Consider the following 27,743-nt stretch of genomic DNA (forward strand, 5'->3'; position numbering starts at 1 on the left):
AAGGTTTCACATCTTCCAAGAAGTCATTCAAAAACTGCCAGACCACAGAAGATACAACTTGATGGGGTAGTTAGAATGACAAGGAAAAAATATTTAGCAACAAAGGCCAGATGCAGTGGCTAAATATAACTATCTAAGAGAAAGTGGTAGCAGCCTGTTTTGTGGCTTTAGCCACGCCATCATGAAATATGTCAGTAAAAACCAAAGTATCAACATATATTTAGCATGCTTCCTTAAAATTGCAAACTAGAGAATTAGGTTTTTCTGAAAGCTTAACAAATGTTAACTGTTACTTGGAAAATCCTTTTAAAATGCACTGCAGGTATGAGAGAATTCTTGCTTTCAGTATAGGTCTCATCATATTGGACCCTTTGGGCTGGCTCCTCTCATACTTCTGGCATCACTATCCAGACTGAATTTGTACTTTTACTTTAAAGTGATTGGCTACAAATCTATAAACATGTCCCCACCAATACTCAGAACTTAAAATATAATCTAAAAGAAGCAATGTATAATTATGAAAAGTAAGGAAACCACTAGCTTTTTTCCACATAAGCATGCATAAAAATACAAATAAGGGTTTGGAAAGAAAGATTTTGAGATTCATAACTTTCTGAAACCTGGAGTTACCTTGAAATTTGACTGGTGTTATTGTTGGCATAGTATGGGAATTTTGCTGATGGTTTTCAGCTGGTCCTAATGAATAACAGGTTCAGAGGTCCACCCAAGGGATGTCTCAGCAATGGGGTAATTTTGGCATCTGGATTGGAGCCACTAGAAATGAAGCCAAATTTCTATAAATTTCCATAGGCCACTGCAAAATTAAAGTCATATGAGAGTGGTACTTCACTATGGTCTATGCTTCAACTCAAGTTCTTTCAGCAAACAAGACAGTGGAGTCCTGAAGAGCCAAAACCTAACCTAGACACCACCGTTGCCAATGCAAATCACCAGTAGCAGCTACAGGTCAAAATCTATCACCATGGACTTGGAAGAGGAGTTCAAAAGAATCTTTCTTCCTAAAAGCTTACAGTCATCTCTCACTCCTCTGTCTCCTTCATTCCCCACATCTAATCAATCCTCAAGTACTGATCACTTCACCCCTAAAAGTCAATACTGATTGAAACCATATCCTCTGTTTCACCCCATTATACTCTGTCACATCAGGCCCTCATTACCTCTCTTTCGGCCTGTTAGAAGCCCAGCCCTCCCACCACCACTGGTATCCCTGCCTCCAGCCCAGCCTCCTCAAGTTTAACCTCCACAGAGTTGCCGAGTGGCCTGCTTCAACTACTGAAAAGCCAGATCTGCCTACAACACCAGCTCCCTGCCCATCTCCCACTTCTACCAAAAACCCATCATTTCAACATACCATTCAAAGCCCGTCTACCTCTATAGACACCGGCTCCCTTTTATTTTAAACTTCATCAATACTAAACTTAAAAGGTCCTATTCTCACACCATGCAATTTCACTCCCCAGTGTCTTTGTGCATGCTACAGTATATCATGGCTTGTTGACCCCATTCTCCCAACTTCATCACGTGACCAACACCTATTTATCCCTTGGGATTCCATTCAATAATCACTTCTTTAGGGAGCATTCCCTGGCCTCCTCTCTCCTGTCCCATCCCTCTACCCACACCCTAGGGAAGGCTGTGTTCCAAGAACACAAAACCACTGTCATGTTCACAGTAAGTCCTACTCTGATATCGCAATTTATAATTTCAACTCACTCCTAACCTCTTGTCCCTCTTAGCTTACTTAATTTTTCCATAGTATTTATCAGCTTCCAGTCGTACCCACTACAATAATGTAAGCTCCATGGGGATAGAAATTTTTGTCTGATTTATCTATTAATGTTACCCAAGACCCTGGGATGGTGTCTGACTCCTAATATGTGAAATACACACACACACACACACACACACACACACACAAAATGAATGAAAAGAACTCCCCCTGCCAAGAAGTATAATACCCTATCCCTGATTACCCTCCAAAAATGTATACTTCCAAGGAACTTTCATATTTCTGTAGATCAGAATAATTAATAATAATATAGCTACTTTGAATGTCTATTGTTTACGCTAATGTTCACAGCAACTCTGAAAGGTAGTTTATTATGAGGATACTGAGGTGCAGAGAAATAAGTTTATGCATCTACTAGGTGTTGAAGCTGAGGTTTGAACTATTGGATCAATCCGAGAGTCATGCTCTTCCTATTAACTGCATTGTTATCTTCTCTCACAAATATAAAATACATCAAAAGAAAAGCTCATCATTTTAAGATGAATAAGAAGGAAAAATAAATAGGTGTATACAAGTGTGCCTAACTTGTCAGGTATCAGTTGTTTTCCTTAGTCTACATGAGATGTTGCTCATCAATCAGGGTGCTGTCATCATACTAGGTCTATTACCTGTTAACAGGGGAGCTGGCATGGGTGCTTCACTCTAGAACAAGAGTCATCAGGCTCTGTTAGAGTAATGAACATGATTACAGTAGTTAATTTCTGAAGAGAATGTGGGATGGAAGCTAAAAAACATTCATATAGTGACTCTTGGCTATAGCCTATTATATCACAAAAATGGTATAGAAATCCTCAGGTTTTCTAAACCTGAGGATATAAAGGATACTAAATCCTTTTTATCTTCCACATCTGATTTCAAAATTGGTCAATTTATTTTTTAAGCCACCTACTGCTGCGGTCTCCTTGCAGAGACAGCAGATGCTGACTGCTATGGCATTGGCTCAGACCATCTCTTCTACAGAGAATTTGATAAAGCGACTCCAATCTCAGTCTCTTCTGACTTGAGTCCTCCCAAGAACAGTTAAGAATAAGAACATAATTAAGTAAGAATTTTGTAATGTTTTCTCCCATTAAAAAGAAAAGACTACAGAGGAACATGTCTCTGGGCTCAATTCAATGTGTTACGTTTTAGGAAATTGATTCTGATTACAGAAGACTTAACTCCTGAGCAGGAAATAATTCAGCCCTACCCAAAAGGAAGCCTAGCTTTTTACTTTTATCACGTAGTCTTCTACTGTGTGCACTCTGCAAGATAACCAGGTCCATGGAATAGCTGGTTTTTCCTGAACTCAGAGTTATGGAGAAGAGAAAACAGTTGTTCTGGGAAACTTCAGTGTTTTGGCCTGAAGTGCTAAGGAAATTGCAAATTCATGGCAAGGCAGATAAAAGAACATCAGAGCAGTTCTTTTGGAGTGTCCATTTGTTTATAGAGAATATTATGATTGTGCAATGATGTCCTCTTCATGGAAGAACAAGCCTTAAAGATTCAAATTAATTCAACAAATTTACAGCCCTCCTATTGGGCCAGGACTTTGTGCTGGGCATTGGGGAAAGTATAAAGATGGGTAAATTCTGGTCCTATCCTTAAGGATTGTATAATCTGAGGAGGAAAAATAGGTACATAATAACTTTAAAAAGAACACAGACTGCAAGTATTAAATGAAAATGAAATTTCATGAAATAATAACATAAATCAGTATTAATTCTGACTAGGGGAAATCTAGGAAGTTTCCTAAAAGAAGAAACTTTAAGAGGGCTTTAGAAGATTTCAATAGCCTGAAAATGAGAGAAAGTACATTCCTGGGTAAAGAACAAAGAAGGGAAGACAAAAATAGATGAAACATCTATTCATTTACAGTGAATAGGAGGCTTCCTGCCAGGACCCAAAACAGACAGAGGGACACTCTACAATCCAATTTTTAACCAAGGTATTTATAGACCCCCATCCTCATGCTGTGAGTGCCAGGAAGGAAAACAGTCTCCTTGAAGAAATTTTCAGGAAAAAAAAAAAAAGAAAATAAAACTCAGCCATTAGCTGAGTGAAAGTTAGAAGAGCAAGGGGCAAAGCAAACCCAAATGCTAGCTGGTGGCACGTGACCCATCCTCTCCTAACTCCATCTCCTGAGATCTGGCTCAAATTAAACCTGGTCTGGAAGCCTTATGAGACAGCCCAGACACAACTACATCAAAACCCAGGGGCCCAGTAAATTATCATTACCTCTAGAGAGGCAGCTGTCTGCCCAACGAGGCGGTGTGCGAAGAGCCATCTTACTATACTGACACCTGAGGACAAGCCACCAGCAAAGCATCTTGTCTACTTTGACCTCTAAAATAATAGAATTTACACAGAGACTTTTGTTGCTTAATGGAGGGGTGCCTACGATAGGCCCACTATGTTCAATTTGACATGGAATGTTGGACACTCCAGTTTTACAGAGACCCAACTCAGCAACATGCAGCAGCAATAAGCATAGAACACTTTTGGTCCTTAGAAATCTGATTACCTCAAAATCCAAACTTCTCCTATTGTTATTGCAGCAGCATGAAGAGGCAGTCAGACTTTTGAGTACCTTGATTACTTTTTAGCAATTATCACAGGAAACATTTATACCCTAAAACATGAGGTATACTCTTGTCAAAAACAACTTGGTTGCTTTGAACATGGTTACTTTGAAATGTGGTTGGCATGGTTGCTTTCTCCCCAACCACTGGGTGTTTCCTCATAAAGGTGACTGGTGTGGAAGAGTGAGAGCTTTCATAAAAACCACTGTCATCTAATACATCTGTTAAGGTGAGCAGCAGGAAGGTTCAATGTACCTCAGTCAGCTTCTAGTGGTATTTAAGAAGGAAAATCCACTGGCCTTGGTGGTGGTGGCTGGGATACAGAAGTGAGGTGCTGGTGATAGTAAACTAACACAAGGCTGTTGTCATGCTCTGGAGGTCATGACCAGCTTCCGTGGGAAGGTGGGATTTGAAAATTAGTGATAATTGACTAGGAGACACTGGCAGGAAGCTAGAGAGGAGAGAGGGCTAAGATGAAAGTAAGCAGAGAGTGAGGGAGAGAATGACATGAGAGAAGGCTGGCATGGTTTGCTGGGTGAGAGCACAGGGAGTCTCATAGCTACGATTAAGGAATTCGGGTGAGGATAGAGAGGTCAGGCAAATTCAGATTCACATTTTGAAACCATGATAAAAGGCTTGGAGGAGGTAAGGAAAGAGACAGAGGACTCTTTAAAGGCCAACTGCCCCATTCTGGCTGAGAGATGAGAGTGGCATAGACGGGTAGGGCAGTGGAGACAAAGCATGGAAGGCCACCCGGAGAGCAGCATGGATGGACACCATTTAATGCAATGGGGAAACTGGCTTCATGGAGTTTTGTACTCCACTAACCATACTGCCCATCTATGTAATGATTGTTTTCCTGGGGAAAGCTGCATGTAAACTGAGATTTAGCAATCAGACCGTTCAAACCAAAGAAGACGTTTTTAAAAATTTTGTTAACAAGTCGAATCTTTGCAGTGAAACAAGCAACCATCTTACTCTATAGCTTTTTAAAAAGAAGGTATATATTATGTTACATTATACAATTTTTAAGATATGCTTAAAACTGGGGATTTCTGCATCAATAACAAGAAATGTACATCATTACATACCCTGGATTGACTACTGGCTATAAAGCTCACTTAGCCTTTTGATCCTGAATAAGTTGCTTAACTTTTCCTAGCACATAAAATGAGAATCACAATAATATTGGCATCACTAGGCTTCTGGTGAGCACCATATGAGATGATAGTAATAAACTTGTTCTGTGCATTATAAATCACTATAAGACAATAAGGTATGTATTTTAGGGCTCTGGACATATATTTAATAGGTATAAGCAGTAATCATCCGATTATTTAAAATTTCACTTCAAACCAAATTACCAGGAATAAAACAAAGTGGATGTAACTTCAGTAAATATTGAACCTACTTGGCTCAGAGAAGAGCTTTTCCACACCACATCAGACAGCTCCAGTTTTGACTAAGGCGGTAATTCAGGCCCTACATCTTAAAGGCCCAACATCAAGCTGGACAGAAAAGCTGAGTGAGTTCCATGGGTCTAGCTGGCAGCAGGGTGTACAGAGTAAGTGATGTAGGGGTAGGCGAGAGAAGCAGGAAAGGGGCTTGTTGGAGAAGCAGCAGCAGCAGCAGCGGAACAGGACACAGGAGAAAAAGATGCCAGTGGCCCTATCCAAAATAGACCTAAGTTATATCACATTATTTCCTCTCCCCTTCCTTTAAGAGGATAACACCTGCCTGCCCATTGCCTTATAAACTGTGGTATCTCTGTTGAAGACACTGACCCTGGACTTGGCCAAGCAACTTGCTCTGGCCAGTGGAATGAGAATGGGCATGATAAATGGTCACAGCTGAACAGGAGCATTAAGGACCATTGTGGGATTTGGCCTTGTCTCTTAAGAGCTCAATGCCCTCAGCCACGAGAATGGCCTGTTTCAGACAGGAGCTGCTCCTTCCACCTGCATTCTGGGGTGAAACAGATTCCTGAAGCAGGAGCAAAGGTACTACCAACTGGCAGCCCATATATATATAAAGAGAACCAGAAATAAATCTTGGTTGTTGTAAGCCACCAAGATTTTGGAGGTTGTTTGTTACCACAGGATTACTGAATGAGAATTGACTAATTCAGGGGACCTGAACTAAAAGTTTTTATCAGAGTTTTTTCACGATCTATGGCTGATTGATGAGATATAGAATAAATATATTTGATACCTTAGGGGAGACTGTTCAGAGAAAATTAGATAACTACTTTCCTCCTCCTATCACACATCAAAGGGATCAAATGAGCAACACCAAACAGCAGAAAACAAACAAATGTGAAGAATTTAGCAAGTGCAGTGATCTAACACATGTAGACTAAATGACAAAGAATTTTAAAAAGCAGATAAACTAGACTAAAAATCATTAAAATACAGTCTTGGCAACTTTGTTTAGCTAACTCACCTGATATCATTTCTAACAGAAACAAGCAACCATGTCATACTGTTAAATAATTCTATACAGTTTCAGTAGACTTCACTATTTCATCTCCGAATGCATTTTCTTTCTAAATTCCATCTTCACAAACCAAGGACAAAAATGATAGAAATTAGTGTGCCTATGTTTGTATCAAGTAAAAAATGTTACTATAGTGTTATATTAGAGGAATAAAATAACTGTATGACAACTTGGTTTCCAAAATGGGCTTTTATGTTTAGCTATGTCTTCAAATGTTGTGTTCTGTGCTCTTCTTAGAGAAATAAAATTTGAGTATAAAGTACAGTAACAAAGCAGAATTTCTGTCCCAAATAATAATAAACCTGACTTACTTTCATGATTCAATTTGATATAATTTACCACTAGAAGATTCTAGAGATATAATATATATATCAGAACCATATGACTTACATGAAAATTTTCTGGATGCTATGAAAGTCCATTAAACTAGACGAATACAAATACAATTATTGATGCTAACTCCATTCCAGCCAAAAACCAGCACCAAATAGTCTTAAGGAGGTAGGAGTAAGGGCATTACTCACATTTTATAGGTGAGAAAACTGAGGCACAAGGAGGTTCAAATATCTGAGCAAACTAGAAAGTGGCAGTACTTGGACTTGAGTCCAGGTCAGACTGACTTCAAACTCATTTCAAAAAATATTTGTTATTGGTCAATTTTGTTTCCACAATAATTTTAATCTCTGAATCAAGTTTTATTACAGATATGAATCAGTATTCTAGAATAATAATAACAGCTGAGTTGCAGCTATCATAAATCTTTTTTCTAATTATTGAGATCAAAGAACATGTGGATTCTCACCCTTACAAGTGATAGAAAACCCCACTCCAACTGGCTTGGAAATGTTTTCGTTCATGTGACCAGTGGTAGGGCCAGCTTCTGGCAGTTTCCGGATCTTTGTGCTTCCCTTCACCATGTCAACTTCATTTTCAGTATCTGTGTGGTGTTCTGCCCCAAAACAGCTCCAGGTTTTCCCAGACCTCCCATCCTTACTGTACTGCAAGGGAAAGAGAGAATGTCTCTTCCAGCAGTTCCTACACCACAGCAAAGACAGAGGAAGCTTCAGTTTTTAGAAGTCCCAGCAAAGAAGTCTGTTCAAGATTCATGAGTTATATGCCCACCGATGAATGTAATACTATGGCCATAGGGATGGGCTGTGCTGACTACCTTAAGCCAAGCAAGGCCCGCCTACTCCTAGACCTGTGTAAGGGGCCAATCCTAACCAAACCATAGGCAAAAGCTGTAGTTCCCAAACAGAAGGGAAAGGAATCCTGGGTGGCAAACAACAGATGGCTACCACGAGGGATGTCCCTTGATATTGCCACAATTAGTAGTGTAATGCTTTTCCCATATTCTGAATTCAATATGTTTGCTGAATTGAAGTCAATTAAATTGACCATATTGTTCATGATCTACTTTGGCAGGGTGAAGAGCCTCTCAGGCCATTTATCCCCAACCAGTGAACTCAACAAAATGAATGGGAAGTTTTTGATGAGTTTTTGATGAGCCACCAATTAATGAAAACCAGGCATCCATTTAACAATATTAATAATTTATTAATCTATACCAGAAACTTAAGCACAAATGCCGTGGTAATAGAAATGTTAACGCTATTAGAGTTCATAGCTTGCATAGTTCCCAAGAATCCATGTGGACAAGTTGTGATCCTTAAATCATAATTGAAAACCATTATTCTATACAACCTTGTGATGGAATAGCAAAAATTTAAGTATTTGCAGAATTTCTGTCAGATTTTAGGGTAGGATTTTCAAATATTTAAAGAAAAAACAGGTCTGTATATATTCAATGAAAATCTTTTTTTTCCTCATTTAATATATTTTGGAAATTAGTTCATATCAAGAAACACAAACTTAACTCATGCTTGTAATAGAAATAAAACATACACTAATATGTATAAACATACTTTAACTTACTGATGGACATTTGTTTCCAAATTTTATTACTGTAAAAATTCTGAATTAAATGTTGAAATGCACAATGTGAATTTTTCTATACATTAAATTTATAGAAGTAAAATTATTAAGTCAAAGATAAGTACATTGAACATTTTAATGGGATAAATCTAAGAGGTAAAAGGTAATAATTCTTCAGTTTAAAAAATTTACATTAATCTAATGATAACAAAAATGACTATTATTTGCATACCCTGGCCAGGTACTATGCAAAGCTCTTTAGATGCATTACTTCATATAATCCTTATGTTCCTATGTGGTAGGGATCATTTGCTGCCCTATCAGTAATTAATCTAATATGAAAACTGAGACTTGATATAGGTCACAGAGTTTGGTTAGTTGTAAGTCTAAGATTTGAACCCAGACCTATCTGATGGAGACCTTCCATCTCTAACAGAAAAAAGTGGAGAGAGAGCAACAGTCCTGCTTGTCAAATCTTCATCCAGTTAGTCATGCATACATTCTATCTACAAGGTACCTAAATACTGGACATATAAAGTGCCTTAGAGGCCATCGCTACTAAAATTTTTAGCATATTATCTTACACAGCCCAATGTATTTACTAACTGCTACATAGATATGCAGACATAGAATAATTGTTGCTGAGTGGCCCTTAAATGTATATTTTTATCCTTTTTCTCCTCATTTAACCTAGTTTAAAAGTTTTAGTAAAACCATCTCTTCAAACAGGTTTATTTGATGGTCACTTCGGTAGAGATTTAATTATAATAATAAATGAACTACCATTTATTTAGAGGTTGTACCATGTGCCTGACACTGTTCTAAATGCTTTACTTATATTAACTCTCTTGATTCTCTCAACAGCCCTATATGTAAGTACTTTTATCATCTTCATTAAGTATAGAATATTTATTTATAGTCGTGTTTTACTTATTTTCTGACTTATTACCGAAATAATTTGAAGAGACTTGCAAAAATACATTGAAAAAAATAGAAAGAAAGAAAGAGAGGAAGAAAAGAAAGAAGGAAAGAAGGAAGAAGGTAAAGAAAACAGATGTAGTAAAATAAAATAATGTCATGGTTAACATTACCAGAAAAAAAAAAATGTATGTCACAAGGTTTGTGGAGTTGTTGGACAGGACCATAGTTTCGCCACAAACTGCCTGGCAAAAAAAAAAAAGAGCAAAAAAAAAAAATCAGGCACAAGATTCACAGTGTCCATAGCAAGAAAATAAGCCAGTTGCTCAGGAGTAGCACAAAAATTTTCTACTAGAAAGTTATTTGTGGGTCCTCATAGAGAAATTGCCGTGTGATATACTAATGTACGAGAGTCCATTTCTAACATGTATGGATATTACTTCCCCCATATCTGTTTTCTCCCTCTCCCTCAGTAATAAAACCCTTAATTTTGCTTGGAAAATGACTGTCTAGAGAAAGAAAAAAAATACCCCATTTTCCAGCTTCTCCATAGTTAGATGGGCCCACAGTACTTAACAGGAGAGGCACATCTTTACTCTTTCCTGGTTGCTTAAATGGAGATGGAAGATGTCATCCTGAGCCATGAGGTAGACTTGCAAAGGAACATCAGGACAGAGAAGTCTGAGCTCCCAACACTCTGGTGCAGTTATCTAGAATTTTACATGACAGAGAAAGAAACTTCTGTCTTGTGTAAGCTACTGCTATTTGCTGTGTGTGGGGGGGGGCGGTGTCTGTCATTTTTAGCTAACTGAAGAATGAGGGGGACAGAAACCTCTGGATTAGGTGATCATAGAAAACTTCTCAGAGGAGATATTTAAGCTGAGAACTGAAGGATTTTATGCTAAGGAGCCATGGATAGGAAGAATGGAGACAAGAATACTCCTTGCAGAGATCACTGTACCTACAAAATCCCCTGGGCAGGAAAACTTTTCTGAGAAACTGGAGGACGATCATTGTGGCTGGAAGTGCAGTGATAAAAGGCAAACAGGAACATGAGATAAAGTTTTTAAAAAAAGGCAGGGACCATAACACGCAGGGCCTCATGGGCCATGGGAAAGAGTTAGAATTTGTGTCAGTGGGGAAAAGGAGAAAAGGGAACCCTTGTACACTGTTGAAGGAAATGTAAATTAGTAACAGCCATTATGCAAAACAGTATGAATTTCCTCAAAAAATTAAAAATAGAACCATATGATCCAGCAATCCCACTACTGGTTATATATACAGAGAATATGAAATCCGTATGTCAAAGAGATATCTACACGCCCATGTTCACTGCAGCATTATTCACAATAACCAAGATACAGACTCAATCTAAGTGTCCCTCAGTGGACAAATGGATAAAGAAAATGTTGTACACAGATACAACGGAATTACTATTCATCCTTAAAAAAGAAGAAAATCTTTCATTTGCAACAACATGGATGAACCTAAAGGACATTATGCTAAGTGAAATAAACCAGCCACAGAAAGACCAATACCGCATAAACTCACTTAAATGTGGAATCTAAAAATCCAAACTCATAGAAACACAGAGTAAAATTATTGTTACCAGGAACTGAGGAGTGGAGGGATTGGGAAGATGTTGGTCAAAGGACACAAAATTTCAGTTAGGAGAAATAAATTCAAGAAATCTATTGTACATCATGGTTACTATAGTTAATCAAAATATATTGTATACTTGAAAATTGCTAAGAGAGTAGATTTTAAGTGTTCTCACCACAGAAAAAGTATGTGAGGTAATACATATGTTAAACAGCCTGATTTAGCCATTCTACAATGTACACAGATACCAAAACATCATGTTGTACACCATAAATATATACAATTTTTACCTGTCAATTTAAAAAATTAATTTAAAAAAATTGTAAAACCCAAAAGCTAAAAGAGAGGGAGAGAGAGAGAGAGAGAGAGAGAGAGAGAGAGAGAGAGAGAAAATTTATTCTATAGTCAATGGAGAATAGTGTCTTCCAAATAGCAGGCCCTCAAACATTTGCTGAATGAGTTTTTAAGAAGTATTTTAAAAGATAATTATATGATCATTTTTCTAGGCAGAAGGACCAGCAAGGAACCATATGACAGAATTTTTATTAAAAAATATAGTTGTCCCAGTTATAGAGCAGAGGAGAGACAGACTTGAAACTAGTGAGATCAGGTAAAAAGAAAGACCTAAACAAAGATTACGATGGTGGTCTGGCCTGCTTTCACAGTAGAGGAAAAGAAGTGACTGAATTTGTAATGTATTTTAGAAACAGAATCAACAATTTTCACTGAATGATTTGATGTGGGGATAGGAAGAGGGGTGCAATGAGAAAAAGAAAAGAAGGGTTTGATGACAACTGAGTAACAAAGAGTTAAAGGATAGATTCTATGCCAGGAACTTGGAGTGAATGTGTATTCCATATTGTCAACTCAGAGCAGAGCAATATATATTGACATGACAATTGATATCTTCTTACAAAATTAAGACAACTAACAGACATATGTCTGAGTCTGTGGCCAGCATACTTCTCCAGATTGGTTGCCAATGAACTCAGATTTTCCTCAGAATACAGTTGCTCAACAAGGCAAATGGGTAGTCAAGTTCCCAAACATACAGGCAAACCTCATTTTATTTGCTTTGCTTTATTGTTCTTCACAGATAATTGCATTTTTTATGAATTGAAGGTTTGTGGCAACCCTGTGTCAAGAAAATCTATCAGCACCATTTGTCCAACACCATATATTTGTTCACTTCCTGTCTCTGTCATATTTAGATGATTCTTACAATATTTTGAACTTTTACGTTATATTATAAATGTTATGGTGATCTGTGATCCATGATCTTTGATGTTACTATAGCAATTGTTTTGGGGTACCATGAACTGTGCCCAAAGAAGATGATGAACTTAATCAATAAATGTTTTTTGTGTTCTGACTGCTCCACTGAACACTTATTCCCCTGCCTCTCTCTCTCTCTCTCTCTCTCTCTCTCTCTCTCTCTCTCTCTCCCTCCAGCCTGCCTATTCCTTAAGACACAACAATAGTGAAACTAGGTCAACTATTAATAATAACCTTACAATGGCCTCTAAGTTTTCAAGTGAAAGAAGTGTCACATTATTCTCAATTTAAATCAAATGCTACAAATGATTAAGCTTAGTGAGGAAGGCTTGTTGAAAGCTCAGATAGGCTAAAAGCTAGGTCTGTTGAGCCAAACAATTAGTCAAGTTGGGAACGCAAAGGAAAAGTTCGTGATGGGAATTAAAAGTGCTACTCCAGTGAACACATGAATGATAAGAAAGTGAAATAGCCTTGTTGCTGATATGGAGAAAGTTTTAGTGGTCTGGTAGAAGATCAAACCAGCTAGAACATTCCGTTAAGCCAAAGCCTAATCCAGATCAAGGCCCTAACTCTTCAATTACACGAAGGCTGAGAGGTGAGAAAGCTACAGAAGAAAAGTGTGAAGGTAACAGAGGTTAGTTCATGAGGTTTAAGGAAAGAAGCCATCTCCATTACATAAAAGTACAAGGTGAAGCAGCAAGTGCTGATGGAGAAGCTGCAGCAAGTTACCCAGAAGAGCTAGCTAAGACCATTGATGAAGGTGGCTACAGTGAACAACAGACTTTCAGTGTAGGCAAAATAGTCTTTATTGGAAGAATCTTCATAGCTAGAGAGAAGTCAATGCCTGGCTTCAAATCTTCAAAGGACAGGTTGACTCTCTTCTTAATGTTAGGAGCTAATGCAGCTGGTGACTTTAAGTTGAAGCCAATGCTCATTTACCATTCCAAAACTCCTAGGGCCCTTAATATTATGCTAAATCTATACTTCCTGTGTTCTGTAAATGGAACAATAAAATCTGGATGACAACACATCCATTTACAGCATGGTTTACTGAATGTTTTAAGCCCACTGTTGAGAATTACTGATCAGAAAAAAAGATTCCTTTCAAAATATTACTGCTCATTGGCAATGCACCTGTTCACTTAAGAGCTCTGGTGGAGACATACAAGGAGATTCATGTTGTTTTCATGCCTGCTAACACATCTGTTCTGCATCCCGTGGATTAAGGAGTAATTTCAACTTTCAAGTCCTATTATTTAAGAAATACAATTCATAACACTATGGCTGCCATATACAGTGACTCTTCTAATGGGTCTGAGCAAAGTAAATTGAAAAACTTCTAGAAAGGATTTATCATTCTAAATGCCATTAAGAACATTTGCGATTCATGGAAGGAGGCCAAAATACTAACATTAATAGGAATTTGGAATAAGTTGATTCCAACCCTCATGGATGACTTGGAGGAATTCAAGACTTCAGTGGAGGAACTAACTGCAGATGTGGTAGAAATACCAAGCAAACTAGAAATAGAAGTGAAGTCTGAACGTTTGACTGAATTGCTGCAATCTCATGATAAAACTTTAAGGGGGAGTTGCTCCTTGTGGATGAGAAAACAAAGTGGTTCCTTAAGAAGGAATCTACTCCTGGTGAAGATGCTATGAACATTGTTTAAATAACAACAAAGGATTTAGAATGTTACATAAACTTAGTTGATAAGGCAGTAGTTGGGTTTGAGAGGATTGACTCCAATTCTGAAAGTTTTACTGTGGGTAAAATACTATCAAACAGTACCACATGCTACAAAGAAATCTTTCATGAAAGGAAGAGTCAGATTAATGTGGTAAACTTCATTGTTGTCTTATTTGAAGAAATTGCCACAGCTACCCCAACCTTCAGCAACCACCACCCTGATCACTCAGCAGCCGTCAACAACAAGACAAGACTCTCCACCAGCAAAAAGATTACAACTTGATAAAGGCTCAGATGATCATTAGCATTTTCCAGCAATAAAATATTTTTTAATTAAAGTATGTACATTGTTCTTTTAGATATAATGTTGTTACACACTTAATAGGCTACAGTATAGCATAAATATAACTTTTATACATACTAGGAAACCAAAAAATTTGTGTGACTCATTTTATTACAATATTCACTTTACTGTAGTGGTCTGGAACTAAACCTGCCCTATCTCCAAGATATGCTTGTACCTAGAAGGATCCAAATGATATAAATATTGCCCTGTCCTCAAGGAATTTGAAATGTAAGTACTGAATTAGCTTAATATGTTAGCTTACAAAAAAAAATAAAAGTAAACAGTGCTAAAAATGTGATTTAGACTAAGAGAGCTTCTGGGATCAGAGGTTTCAAAATGGCTGTATCTTCCTCTTGTCTTTCTTTCCTCCAATCTCAGCAGACATATGTCCCCCCTTTCTGAGTAAACCCTCACCTGTGCTCTGCTTTCCTGAAGCCTGAGCTTAATTGCCCATCCTGCCTCTTGGGATGTATGTCTTTTGGGAAGTCACGTAAGCTCTCCAAGCTTCAGTTTCTTTATTTACATAATAACAAAATCACAACAATGTTGTGAGGAAGAAATCAGAACATGTACTTGAAACTGTTGTGTAAATTAGATAACGAATTCAGAAATAAAGTATATTCTTTACCACCTTCCCATTTCTCTTCTTCCCCTAACTGGCAAATCGTTTGAAAAATCTATCTCCTCCTTCCATTTCTCTTCCTCTCCTTTTGTTTAATAACAATTTCATTGAGATTAAATTCACACACCATACAATTCACTCACTTAAAGTGTACCATTCAAAGGTTTTTATAGGTTATTAAGTAGGAAATGTTCAGTTGCCTTAAGGACTAAGTTTGGCAGTTGATATCTGTGACATTTCACTTTGACACTTCTTGTTTTATTTTTATTGTGAAGGTACATCCTCTGTCTTTCAAACATATGTTTTGGCTTGTGATTACCTTTCAAAAAAAATTTTAGAACAATTTTTGTGGAACCATGGATAAGTCAAAAATTTGTGTTATTTTCAAATATGAACTCCATCATGGAACCAATGCTGCACAGACAGCTCAACATATCAATGAAGTGTTTGGGAAGGATGTGGCTAATGAACTCATGGTATGTCAATGGTTTGAGAAGTTCCATTCTGGTGATTTTAATCTTGAAAATAAGCCGTGTAGATGACTGGAGACCAAGTGGATAATGATGTCACTATTCCAACAATATTGGACCATTTGAAAGAAATTGGCAAGGTAAAGAAGCTGAAGAGATGGGTTATGCATGAATTAAATGAGCATCAGAAGAGAAATTATCTTGAAGCTTGCCATTCTTTGCTATCACGACATAAAGGTGAACCATTTCTGTACCATATTGTGATGTGTGACAAAAAAAATTGATTCTTTTTGACAATTGCAAGAGTTCATTGCAATGGTTGGAAGTGCAACCAAAGATGAAGTGCCAAAACATAGTCCAAAACTGAATATTCATCAAAAAAGAGCTAAAGGTGTCTGTTTGGTGGACTATCACTGGTATTACTGACTACAGCTTCATGAAACCTGGTCAATCAATTACAGTGGATGTCTACTGCAACTAATTGGACGAAATGATGAAGATGCTTGTGATTAAGCAGCTGAGATTGGTCAACAGAGACAGGCCAATCTTCTTGCAAGACAATGCTCGACTACATGTCATACAAACAACACTGCTGAAAATACAGAGGCTGGACTTGGAAACTCTGTCATCCACCGTATTCACCAGACCTTGCACTGACTGACTACCACTTCCTTCCAGGCTTTGGACCACTTCTTGCAAGGAAAAATATTCAATTCTCAAAAAGCTGTGGAAAATGCCTTTTGCGATTTTATGGCCACTTGCTCTCCAGGCTTCTTCACTGCTGGCATAAACAAGCTCCTGTTAAGATGGCAAAACTGTGTTGACAGCTTAGGCACATAATTTGATTAATTGTATTGTTTCTTGTTTAAGATAAACTACACTTTTGATTTGAAATCGGACATTTCAATTTTTTTTTTTCTTGAGACAGAGTCTCATTCTGTTGCCCAGGCTAGAGTGCCATGGCATCAGCCTAGTCCACAGCAACCTCAAACTGTTGGGCTCAAGCGATCTTCCTGCCTCAGCCTCCCAAGTAGCTGGGACTACAGGCATGCACCACCATGCCGGCTAATTTTTTCTATATATATTTTTAATTGTCCAGATAATTTCTTTCTATTTTTTTAGTAGAGATGGGGTCTTGCTCTTGCTCAGGCTGGTCTCAAACTCCTGAGCTCAAACGATCCACCTGCCTCGGCCTCCCAGAGTGCTAGGATTATAGGCGTGAGCCACCGCACCAGGACAGACATTTCATATTTAATGATCTAATAGAATATTCAGAGTTATGCAGTCATCACCACATAAATTTTGAAGCATTTTTTATCACCCCCAGGACAAACACTATACCATTAGTAATCACTCCCCATCTGTGCCCTCCACTGATACAGTGGGGTTGCCAAAGTGCTGGCAACCATTAACCTTTCTATCTCTATGGATTTTCCTACTCTGTACATTTTATATAAATGGAATCATACAAAATGTAGTCTTCTGTGATTGGCATTTTTCACTTACCCTAATGTTTTTGAGGTTCATCCATATTTTAGCATGCATCAGTACTCCATTCATTTTTGTTGCCAATATAGAATACTCTATTCTATTATTTCATTATTCAATAGAATAATATTCTATTCTATGAATATACCACTTTTTTTCCCTATCCATCTCTCAGTTGCTTTAGGACTTGTCTTTGTATTCCATGCAGTGCATCACATGATGCCAGTGAAGACTGTGAGCCCCTGAGGGCAGCAGCTGTGTTTTACTCATTTCTATATTAACATCACCTACATCTCAACTGGCCTATAGCAGGTGTTCAAAAGTCTACTGAAGGTATGAAAGAATTATAGTGCAAAAATCATTTATAGAAAATAATATTTATGTTAAGGGCAAGATTTAGAGAAATGTAAACATCTACATTCAGATTAGTATATTTAATTCATTAACCCTTAGCACTAATAACAAATTTTTCCAAGGCAAGTAGATTGCTTCCTTAAATATAGCCTGGATAATATCTTAACTTGGAACAAAAGCTCTCCTGGAGCATCCATCCATCCATCCAGAATCCCTTCACAGTTTTGTTCCAAAAGCCTTTGGCTTTCAGCTTCTGGTCTTTCAAGTGAAAAATCTGTTGCTTCCAAAGTAATCAAAAAAAGAAAGGTACTTAGTTGCCTTCACAGCATTCACAATCCCCAATCTAATTGATAAAATCCCTGTGATTTTGTATTTCATTTACAGGGAAAATAAAGCTCAAACCAACAGACAGATTTTTGTTCATTTAAAAAAAAATAAAACTCAACTTACAGGAAATCAGGTTTATTGTTTGGCATCATCCTAGATTTACGTAAATAGTCAGAGCAATGCCCCCAACATGTGTTATTCATTCAAGAAGTGTCTAATGGTTTGGTAAGTCCTAAAGAGAATAAAAATATAAGATATTCCTTATTCTGAAGTAACACAAATTAATTGGGAGAGATGAAGTAATTTATCATAGGTACCATAAAGAGACCTTTTATAATGCTGGAAAGAATACAAACAAGATGGATGTCAGTCCCTGAAAGAACTTACCCTGCCCAGCTGTCCAAATTAAAAGCCTATATAGGCTCTGCCCTACCCAGGCCCTTGCAGTAGGCCAGAGAAGTCTATGGAAGAGTATGTTGCATGTTTTCTGGTATCCGATATGCCAAGGGTTACAAGAGTTCTAGGTAGCAGAGTGAGCTGCCATCTTCCTACCCGTTCCCACCTCCACCCTTCCCTTTCTGAGGTCAGTCTGACTACACATCCCTCAGGCCCTGGTTTTCATGGTAATTTCCTTAGGGACTCAATTCTAGCCCTGAACACCAGACTCCTGAGTTCCTCACTTAATTCCTACCTGTCTTTTAGGATTGGCTCCTCCTTCCACAATCTAATATATCAGCTCACAGAATATGTCCTGATCCATAAGTAACGTGACAGCATGGTATCAAGAAATATTACATTAGCCCTTGACACAGTCACCTAAACAAGCACCGTTCTCTCACCTTGAAAGGTACCTTGGAAAGATTGTCAATGTGAACAGTACCAGAGTTCTTTGGCTCTGAATTTAGTGATCAGGGTACTGATCTCTGATAGAGCTCTCCAGGCCTCACCCCTTCCCAGCCTTAGGCTGTTCTCTACTTCCCACCAGAAATGCCTAGAATATCTCTTGACTGCATAGAAGAATGGTTCAGCTAGAGTTGAAGCTTGAGTCGGAAAGTGGTAAAAGTTATGCTTAGATTGGAGCCAGATTCTAGAAGGCTTCCACTTGCCATGCTGAAGCATCTGGACCTTTTTCTATCATCATTGTGGAGAAGGGGGACCACTGGAGGTTTCTGAGTAGAAGATAAATAAAATGAAATCACAATTTATTTTATAACCACATCCTGACCTAACCCCACAGGACCAAAACTCACTGGAAGAAGTCTCTCACTCTATTTGAGGGAGGGCCCAAATCACTGTCAGTTTTGACAATAAACATTTTGGCTTACTTTAAAACAGGAATGTTCTTTATTTTTTTTTTTTAAGATAAGAAATAACATGTGGTCAGAAAATTAGGCACCAGCTCTAGTTTGAGGGAAAAACCTTCAGAGGGACTCAGCATTTTTTTGTGATCAGACTCTTATTTGTTTTTCTCTTAGCTGTTCTAGTGGCAATGCCATCCTTTCCTCCTATGTGAACAGTGCTGCACCAGGCACTGTAAGCATTGTATGAAGGATCATGGAGACTCTATCCCTGTGTCAAGGACTTCATTGTCTAAGGATCTCTTCTAACCATTCTATCATTCCCATACCTCACCTATCTCTATCTCTATCTGCACCTAAGCCACTCAAACCAATCCACCTAAGAGCAAAGATCCTACTTCCCAAACATACTTACATTTTGATCCCTTAAGGAACACTTTACAATTACTTTTAAAAAGAGAAGTTTTCTATTATGCAAGAGGCAAGAGATATGAAATAATGTCTTTTTTTTTTTACAATGGACAGTCCTATAAACTAATACATGCTGTTTAGTAAATAGATGTGTCATTTTTTAAAATTCTTTTAATCCTTTAAAAAATTAATGTAAATTTAAATGTAATTAAGGATGAATGGCTGGGAAACATCTTTGCTGTGGCATGTAACCCCATGTGAGTGCCAAAGAATCTTGAAAGCAGACAAAGCTCTGAGAAGTTATGATCCTGGTTTTATTGGTAGAGGGTGGGAGAGGGGAATTACCTGCACAAAAAAAGATACACTGGAATAAAGTAGTTTTCTTAAATGCAAATTTGCTAGATTAGAATATTAAAAGGAACCTATTTGGTAAAAATGTAGTAATTCTTTATGGGTACTCCAAAGAGAATTGCCTTATAAGAATATATAATCATATATGAAAATAATCCACAAAGAAGAGGAATTATTACATTAATATCCCAACTATCAGAGTCACTAATGTGGATTTTTAAATAAAGCACATAAACAAAGATTTGGTTTATTATATTCAAGTTCCTCTTTCTTTCCACTTCCTCCAATTTTTATAGCCACTCATGGGAAACTCCAATTTATGTAAAGTAAATAAGTGTAAGTATTGGATTTATTCCCCAAATATTTTCATATCCTAATGAAAAACACATTTGGGTATATATCTACACATGCTGCAAGAAGTTAGTGACCCTTGGCATATTATTTGAAATGTTAAATCAACAAATCAGAAAATTATTTTAAATTGCTTACCAATATTACAGTGTAGGTTTAAATTACCTTGAAATAGAAATTCACTTACTAAAAATGATTATAATATAGAAATATTTTTGCTTTCTATTATAATTCTTTCTCATACATGTAAATATTTGCATAACATACTGTACCAGCAAACTATTTCAATGTCTCTCACATTTTCTTCTCCACTTCATTTGTTTTTATCGTGTGTCGGAAAATGGTCACATTATCTACAATATCATTTCGATTAATTCCTAATGTTCCCAAAATTTATACACCTAATTAGGTTTTCTTCCATTTTGTTCCAAACAACATCAGTAAGGTTAGTAGAAACTAAAAATAAAGATGAATAGAGGTAATGAGAGTGGGTCAAGGGCTTAGTGGTTGTTCTGTTACCTAAAAATAAGGCAAAGTCCCCATTCTTCTATAATCAAGGTAAAATATTATTTTCAAGAAAGAAAGTGTTTATAAAATGCTAGAAAGAATACCACAGAGATGATGTGCCATAGTTCAAATTTTAAGACTTGTGGAAAATGGATCTTAGAGTGAAATTCTTTAGTCTTAAAAAGTTCCAAATAAAGACATCAGTAGACTCCCAAAGATCCAGACATGTTTATTAGCTTAAACTTGAAAGGTTTCTGTGGTAACCAAAGATACTTTACCAGACTCTAAAAATGAGATGTAATTATGACATTATTTTGATATTTATCCTTCTCAAAGAAAACTAGCTAACATTTTCTCTAGACTTCTATGTTGAACTCTACTTGGTTTGTCATTTTAACATTTCTGGGTGCAATGCACTCTAGTAAGTACTACAGAGGACCCACAGATAAATAAGACAAGATCCATGTTTTCAGAAGTTTTACAGACTGGTTGGTAATTGCTTCAACAAGAAATAACAGAGTGAATGGACTTGACAAGACTATAAATGCTGAAGTTATCCTTAAACAGTTGAAACTGAACATACTTTATCTACTTGGTTTGCTTTGCTCTACTATATCCTAGAGCTGAGAAATAACATTCTTCTAATGATATAATAATAACTTATGTGTACAAATTGCATTTTCACATACATATTATTTATGTCTCATGGTAATCCCATCCAGTAGATAAAACTATTTCCCTCACTTTACCTGAGAAAGCTTAGGCTGACACATTAACCAACTTGTCAAAAGTTACTCTAACCACTAAGTGAAAGATTGGGATTCAACTATATCTTCCTTCCCTTGCATTATTTCCACAACCTTATATGGCCTTGCCACTTCCTTTGGCACTCCCATTCATTGATTCTACAAACATTTATCAACCATCAGCAATGTGCTGGGCACTGGGCATTAGAAGCACTTAAGAAGGCCAGGCACAGTGGTTTACATCTATAATCCCCGTACTCTGGGAAGGGGATTATAGGGAGGACTGATGTGGGGAGGACTGCGTGAGGCCAGAGGTTTGAGACCAGCCTGGGCAATATGGTAAGATCCTATCTCTACAAGAAATTTAAAAATTATCTGGGTATGGTGGTGTGCACCTATAGTCCTAGCTACTTGGGAGGCTGAAACAGAAGGATCACTTGATCTCACCCAGGAGTTGAGGTAACAGTGAACTATGATACTATGATTGCACCACTGCACTCCAGCCTGGGCAACAGAGCGAGACCTCTCTCTTAAAAAATAAATAAATAAATAAGTGTGTAAGATATGGTTCTTAACATCTAGAAGATTATAGTCTTTCAGGGAAGATAAACGTAAAGAGCTAATCATAGTGTAACCTGGTAAGCATAATGATAAAACTAATGGCCAAGAATACCCAAAGGTGCCCCAATGTACAAGGGATGAGGAGAAATCAAGGAAAGCCTCCTGGAGAAGGTGAATCCCAAACTGAATCTTCAAGGTAAGTAGGAGTTAGTTAGGTGAGTGAGGGAGAAAGTGGGAGTCCCAGGGAAGGACAGGGAAAGGAGCTACTCCAGGCAAGTGATCAGCATTAGCAAATGACAGGAAAGAGAGAAACAGTAAGGTGTGTATGGAGGACTACTTAGCAAGCTGGGTGTTTACTATAGTATAATGCTCAATGTAAGACATGAGGCTGTAAAATTCGTTATTCAAAAGCTGAACTATATAATCTATAAAAGGGAACTGTTTTTATTTGTAATAGAATGTTTCTCCTTTCTCTATCAACATAACATTTTCTATTTTGTTCAGGAGTGAACTATTTTTATTTCCATTTTTAAATCGGCTTTTTACTGAAGCATAATTTTCATATAATAAAATTGATCAATTTTCAGTATACAATTCCATGGGTTTAGACAAATACAGTCATATAACCTAACCACTACCACAATCAAGATATAGAATATTTCCATCACTTTGCAAAGTTCCCTCATAATCTCTTACAGTCAATCCCTCCCCTGACCCCTGGCAACCACTGATCTGCTTTCTGTCACTAACATTTTGTGTTTTATAGAATTTCATATATATGGAATCATATGGTATGTAATGTTTTATATCAGTCTTCCCTCACTTAACGTCATGCTTTTGAGATTCGTCTGTGTTGTTTTGTCCATCATTGGTTTGTTCTTTTTTACCGCTGAGTACTGTTTCATTTTATGGATATGCCACAGCATGTTTATTCATTCACCAGGTGATGGATGGGGCAAACCATTGAAAGTTTTTCACTATTATGAATAAAACTATAATGAATATTCACATACAAGCCTTTGTGTAGACTTATGTTTTCATTTCTCTGGGGTAAATACCTAGGCGTGCAATTGCTGAGTTGTATAATAAGCATATATTTAAATCAGTTGACATCATAGGGTAATAATTCTTTATTCTCATTAAATAATCTTTTGGTCAAATGGCTCACAGCATTTTTCAAACATCCTTCTCACTGCATGTATTTTGCATTAATAGTACAAATTTATATACCTTCTTGTAGTTTTCAAAGTACATTCATATGCATGTTCTTATTTTATCCTTACAGCCACTCTGTAAAATAGTCCTGGTTGACATTCAGCTGGTAAGTGTCCGGCACAACCTGATGGGATGTGTATGCCATCTGTCTAATAACAGCCAAGCCCCACTCCCATTAGATATTTTGAATATCACTTCTGGAGGTATATACTATTGGCCTCATTTGAGGATGAGGAAACTGAAACTAAAACAAGTTAACAAATTTGGCCACCATGAGCCCCCAGAAAAGCATAAGGACAAAGGACTCCTACCTAGAACTTCTGAAGCACCTGCCCTTTCTACATCTTCGGGGTGAGCACCATGAAGGAGTTAACAGGTGGGTGTAGGGCAAATTTGAATTATAATTTGATTGATAAAGAGGATATCTTTCCTCCTACAGGCCTTAAATGAGGAGTTTTGTCCTCTGATGTTCCCAAATTCAATTCTAGAGAATTTTAGCAAACATGTATTGGATTTCTCTCCCTAAGGAGGGCCAAGAAGAGAAAACAATATCAGAAATACCAGAAGTCTCAATCTTTGAGAGGAGAGGGCTGTGAGTCCGACTCTGTGATGACAAGGCTCAGGGACTTTCCTTGCTCTGTGTATCCAGACTCATTGTGATCCCACAACAAACTCTCTCCCAAGAGCCAGCTCAGACACCTGGGCTGCAGTTCAGCTACCAAGCTCATTTCACCATTCCATGAATTATATTTTTCTTTCTTTAGCTCAAAAAAGTTTAGGTATTTTAAATGGAGCTTTTCCTCCATTTTTCATAAAATATAGCTATAGTGTCCCAATTTTACCATCTTTCCTAAAAACCACCAACTAATAAATGTTTAGTTTGGTAAAACTGAATAGAATATAAATGAGAACAACATTAACATTATCTGGATTCAACAGCAACCCTAAGATGCCATCATAATCTCAGTAGAGTGACTTGTAAAAGTAGTTACAGCACCAAGTCCCAGCTTTGCCCAAAGCCACAAAAAAGATGCTTTTCTCTGAGAGGTGTGAATCCCTCACATAGGTTCACCCTGACATTGTCTCTGGTCCCAAGTTAAATATATTCAACTGTTTGACAAACTGAAATGGGAAAGAGCCTTGCAAATATGAATATAGATATACAGTACTTTGTTTTCACGACTGGTCTCGGTCTAAGTATAATCTGTCTTGATAATTTACTATCTGAAATTGATCCTATATATTCTAGATTAGCGATTTCAAAATTGAGCTTTACAGAAACTATGGTTGTACTTGCCTTCATGAAACAAAATTTTCCTGAGAAGAAAGCATGAGAAATTACAGGATGAATGATCTCCAAGATATATATAGTTCAGTGAAAGAGCAAAGAGCATTAACTGTGCAGGTGGAAAAAGAATGTGCATATAACATGCTTCTATATCACAGGCTGTCACAGGAAGAATTCATGGGCAACTGTTACAAGTGGTTTTCTCTGGCCACGGGAATAAGTGACCAGGGATCAGAGTGTGAAAAACTTACTTTCCCTGCACTTTTATAATTTCTCTTTATTGTGGTCATATATTAATTTCCTCTGCCCTTATTTCCCCATTTTAAAAAATCATGAAATATGTTAATCATATAATAGAGATAATCCAGAACATACTTCAACTTCCTTACATCTTAATATTTTGTCATCTTTGCTTCAGTTTTTTTTCTTAAATGAATATCCACAGAATACAAATCTATGATGCTTTATTTCCCCCATCTCCTGCCTTCTCTACACAACACTTATCTAAATGTGGTATTCAAAATATGCATGCATTTATACTTTCACTATATATAAATGGACAAAAATAGTATTATTTGTATGTTTTTTAACTTCATATAAATTGCATAATACTGTACCTATAATTCTCAATTCACTTTTTAAAATTCAACATTATTTAATTCAGGCTGGTATATGTAACTCTAGTTCATTCATTTTAACTGCTTTCTAGTATTTCATTGTATAAATCTGACCTGATTTATTTACCACTGTCCTGTAATAATAATTTCTTATTTTTACAAACACTGCAATAAATATTCTCATACAGGTTTCCTTAAGTACTGTGTGAGAATTTTTTTAGAGTATGTGCCTAGAATCAGGATGTGCTAATTTGCATTTAGTAGCTCTCTAAAGTAGTTGCAGTAGCAATTCATAACTCCTGGTAGAGTTTGCGCTGCTCAAAATGTTTGGCTAGAATCAAACTTTTAAATTTTGTTAAACTTAAGTATTATCCCAATTTTATTTTCCACTAAATAAATGAGTTGGTGAGGTGAGTAGTGTGAGGCTCTAAGGCATCAAGATACAAGGAAATAAACACATTACTGAGCCTATAGCATCAACCAGAACAGTAGCAAAATTCATTAATGCTGTTATTACCCCATTTCCTCATCCACCCCACCTTATGCTTGTGATAGTTGACTCCGCACTCTAAATCCCAGCTTGGTTCGATCCCCAGACTCCAGTAATCTGCTTAAAAAGGCTCTAATGTGATGTGCACCATCTAGGGGATGGACACGCTTGAAGCTCTGATTCAGGGTGGGGGTTGGGGGGGGTGGGGGCAATACACGTAACCTAAACTTTTGTAACCCCATAAAATGCTGAAATTTTAAAAAAAGGCTCTAATGGCCACTCATATGAAATCCTATGGCTGACCCCATTGCCAGAAGTGACTCAGATCCAGACTCCAGACCCACTCAGAAGGTTGCATGATCTCTCTTACCAGCCCTATCCAGCCAGTGTTCATTCCTACCAAGTCCTATTGTGGAGGGCACGTAAGAGAAATACAGAAATAAGCCCCACAGCAATCAAGTGAGGTCATTTGGTGTGAGCAAATCCATATGAGTGAAACAACTGAGAGAAATTCCAAGTTTCAGAAACTAATGGAAAAACTTCCACTCTGGACAATTTATAGTGGGGTGAGAGTCTGACTTAGCAATTATTATTGCAATGGAACCAAAGTCACAGATTAACAACTGAGTGGTAATGAATCTGATGGCCCGACTGGGCATGGCTTAGCAAACATTACATACAGGGGAAAAAAAAAAACAACAAATAACTACAAAATTTTTCCCATTCTGTAGGCTGTCTGTTTATTTTCGTGACTGTTTCTTTGGCTGTGCAGAAGCTTTTTAATTTAATCAGGTCCCATTCGTTTATTTTTGTGGTTGCTGTGATTGCCTTAGGGGTTTTCTTCATAAATTCTTTGCCTATACCAATGTCTGTAAGAGTCTTTCCTACATTTTCTTCTAGAATTCTAATCGTTTCCCATTTAAGGTTTAAATCTGTTATCCACCGTGATTTGATTTTTGTGAGAGGTGAAATCTGTGGGTCCTGTTTCAGTCTTCTACATGTGGCTATCCAGTTTTCTCAGCACCATTTATTGAATAGGGATTCTTGTCCCCAGAGTATGTTTTTGTCTATTTTGTCAAAGATTAGATGGCTATATGAGAATGGTTTTATATTTGGATTTTCTGTTCTGTTCCACTGGTCTGTGTCCCTGCACTTGTGCCAATACCAGGCAGTTTTAAGAACCACAGCCTTGTAGTATAGTTTGAAGTCTGGCAAATTAATACCTCCCATTTTGTTTTTATTGCTTAAAATTGCTTTTGCTATATGAGGTCTTCTCTGATTCCATACAAAGTGTATAATTATTTTTTCTAAATCTGTGAAAAATGATGTTGGTAATTTAATAGGAATTGCATTGAATCTATAGATTACTTTGGGTAGTATAGACATTTTAACAATGTTGATTCTTCCGATCCATGAGCATGGTATGGTTTTCCACCTATTTACGTGTTCTGCAATTTCCTTCCTTAGTGTTTCATAGTTCTCTCTATAGAGGTCCTTTACCTCTTTAGTTAAATATATTCCTAGATATTTTATTTTCTTTGTTGCTATTTTGAAGGGTATTGAGTCCTTAATTTGGTTCTCCAATTGAATGTTATTGGCATATATGAATGCCTCTGATTTGTGTGTATTGATTTTGTAACCTGAGACTTTACTGAATTCATTAATTAATTCCAGGAGTCTCTTGGTTGAGTCCTTGGGGTTTTCCAGATATAACATCATATCATCAGCGAAGAGTGAGAGTTTGATCTCTTCTGTCCCTATTTGGACACCCTTGATTCTGCTCTCTTGCCTGATAGCTCTCGCAAGGACTTCCAATACCATGTTGAAAAGTAATGGGGACAGTGGGAAGCCTTGTCTGGTTCCAATTCTGAGTGGAAAAGCTTTCAGTTTTTCCCCATTCAGTATGATGTTGGCTAGAACTCAGGAAAATCAGCAAGAAAAAATCAAACAACCCTATCAAAAAGTGGGCAAATGACACGAGTAGAAATTTTTCAAAAGAAGATATAAGAATGGCT

The 27,743-nt window shown here is 37.2% G+C and overlaps 1 protein-coding gene across 1 annotated transcript in view; it reads right to left on the reverse strand.

The window, feature by feature from the left end:
- Nucleotides 1–27,743, reverse strand: part of CPQ (carboxypeptidase Q) — a 434,372-nt gene that overhangs the window by 291,149 nt on the left and 115,480 nt on the right. The window lies entirely within an intron of this gene.

This window comes from Lemur catta, chromosome 9 (assembly GCF_020740605.2).
Source record: "Lemur catta isolate mLemCat1 chromosome 9, mLemCat1.pri, whole genome shotgun sequence".
Taxonomy (NCBI): Eukaryota; Metazoa; Chordata; class Mammalia; order Primates; family Lemuridae; genus Lemur; species Lemur catta.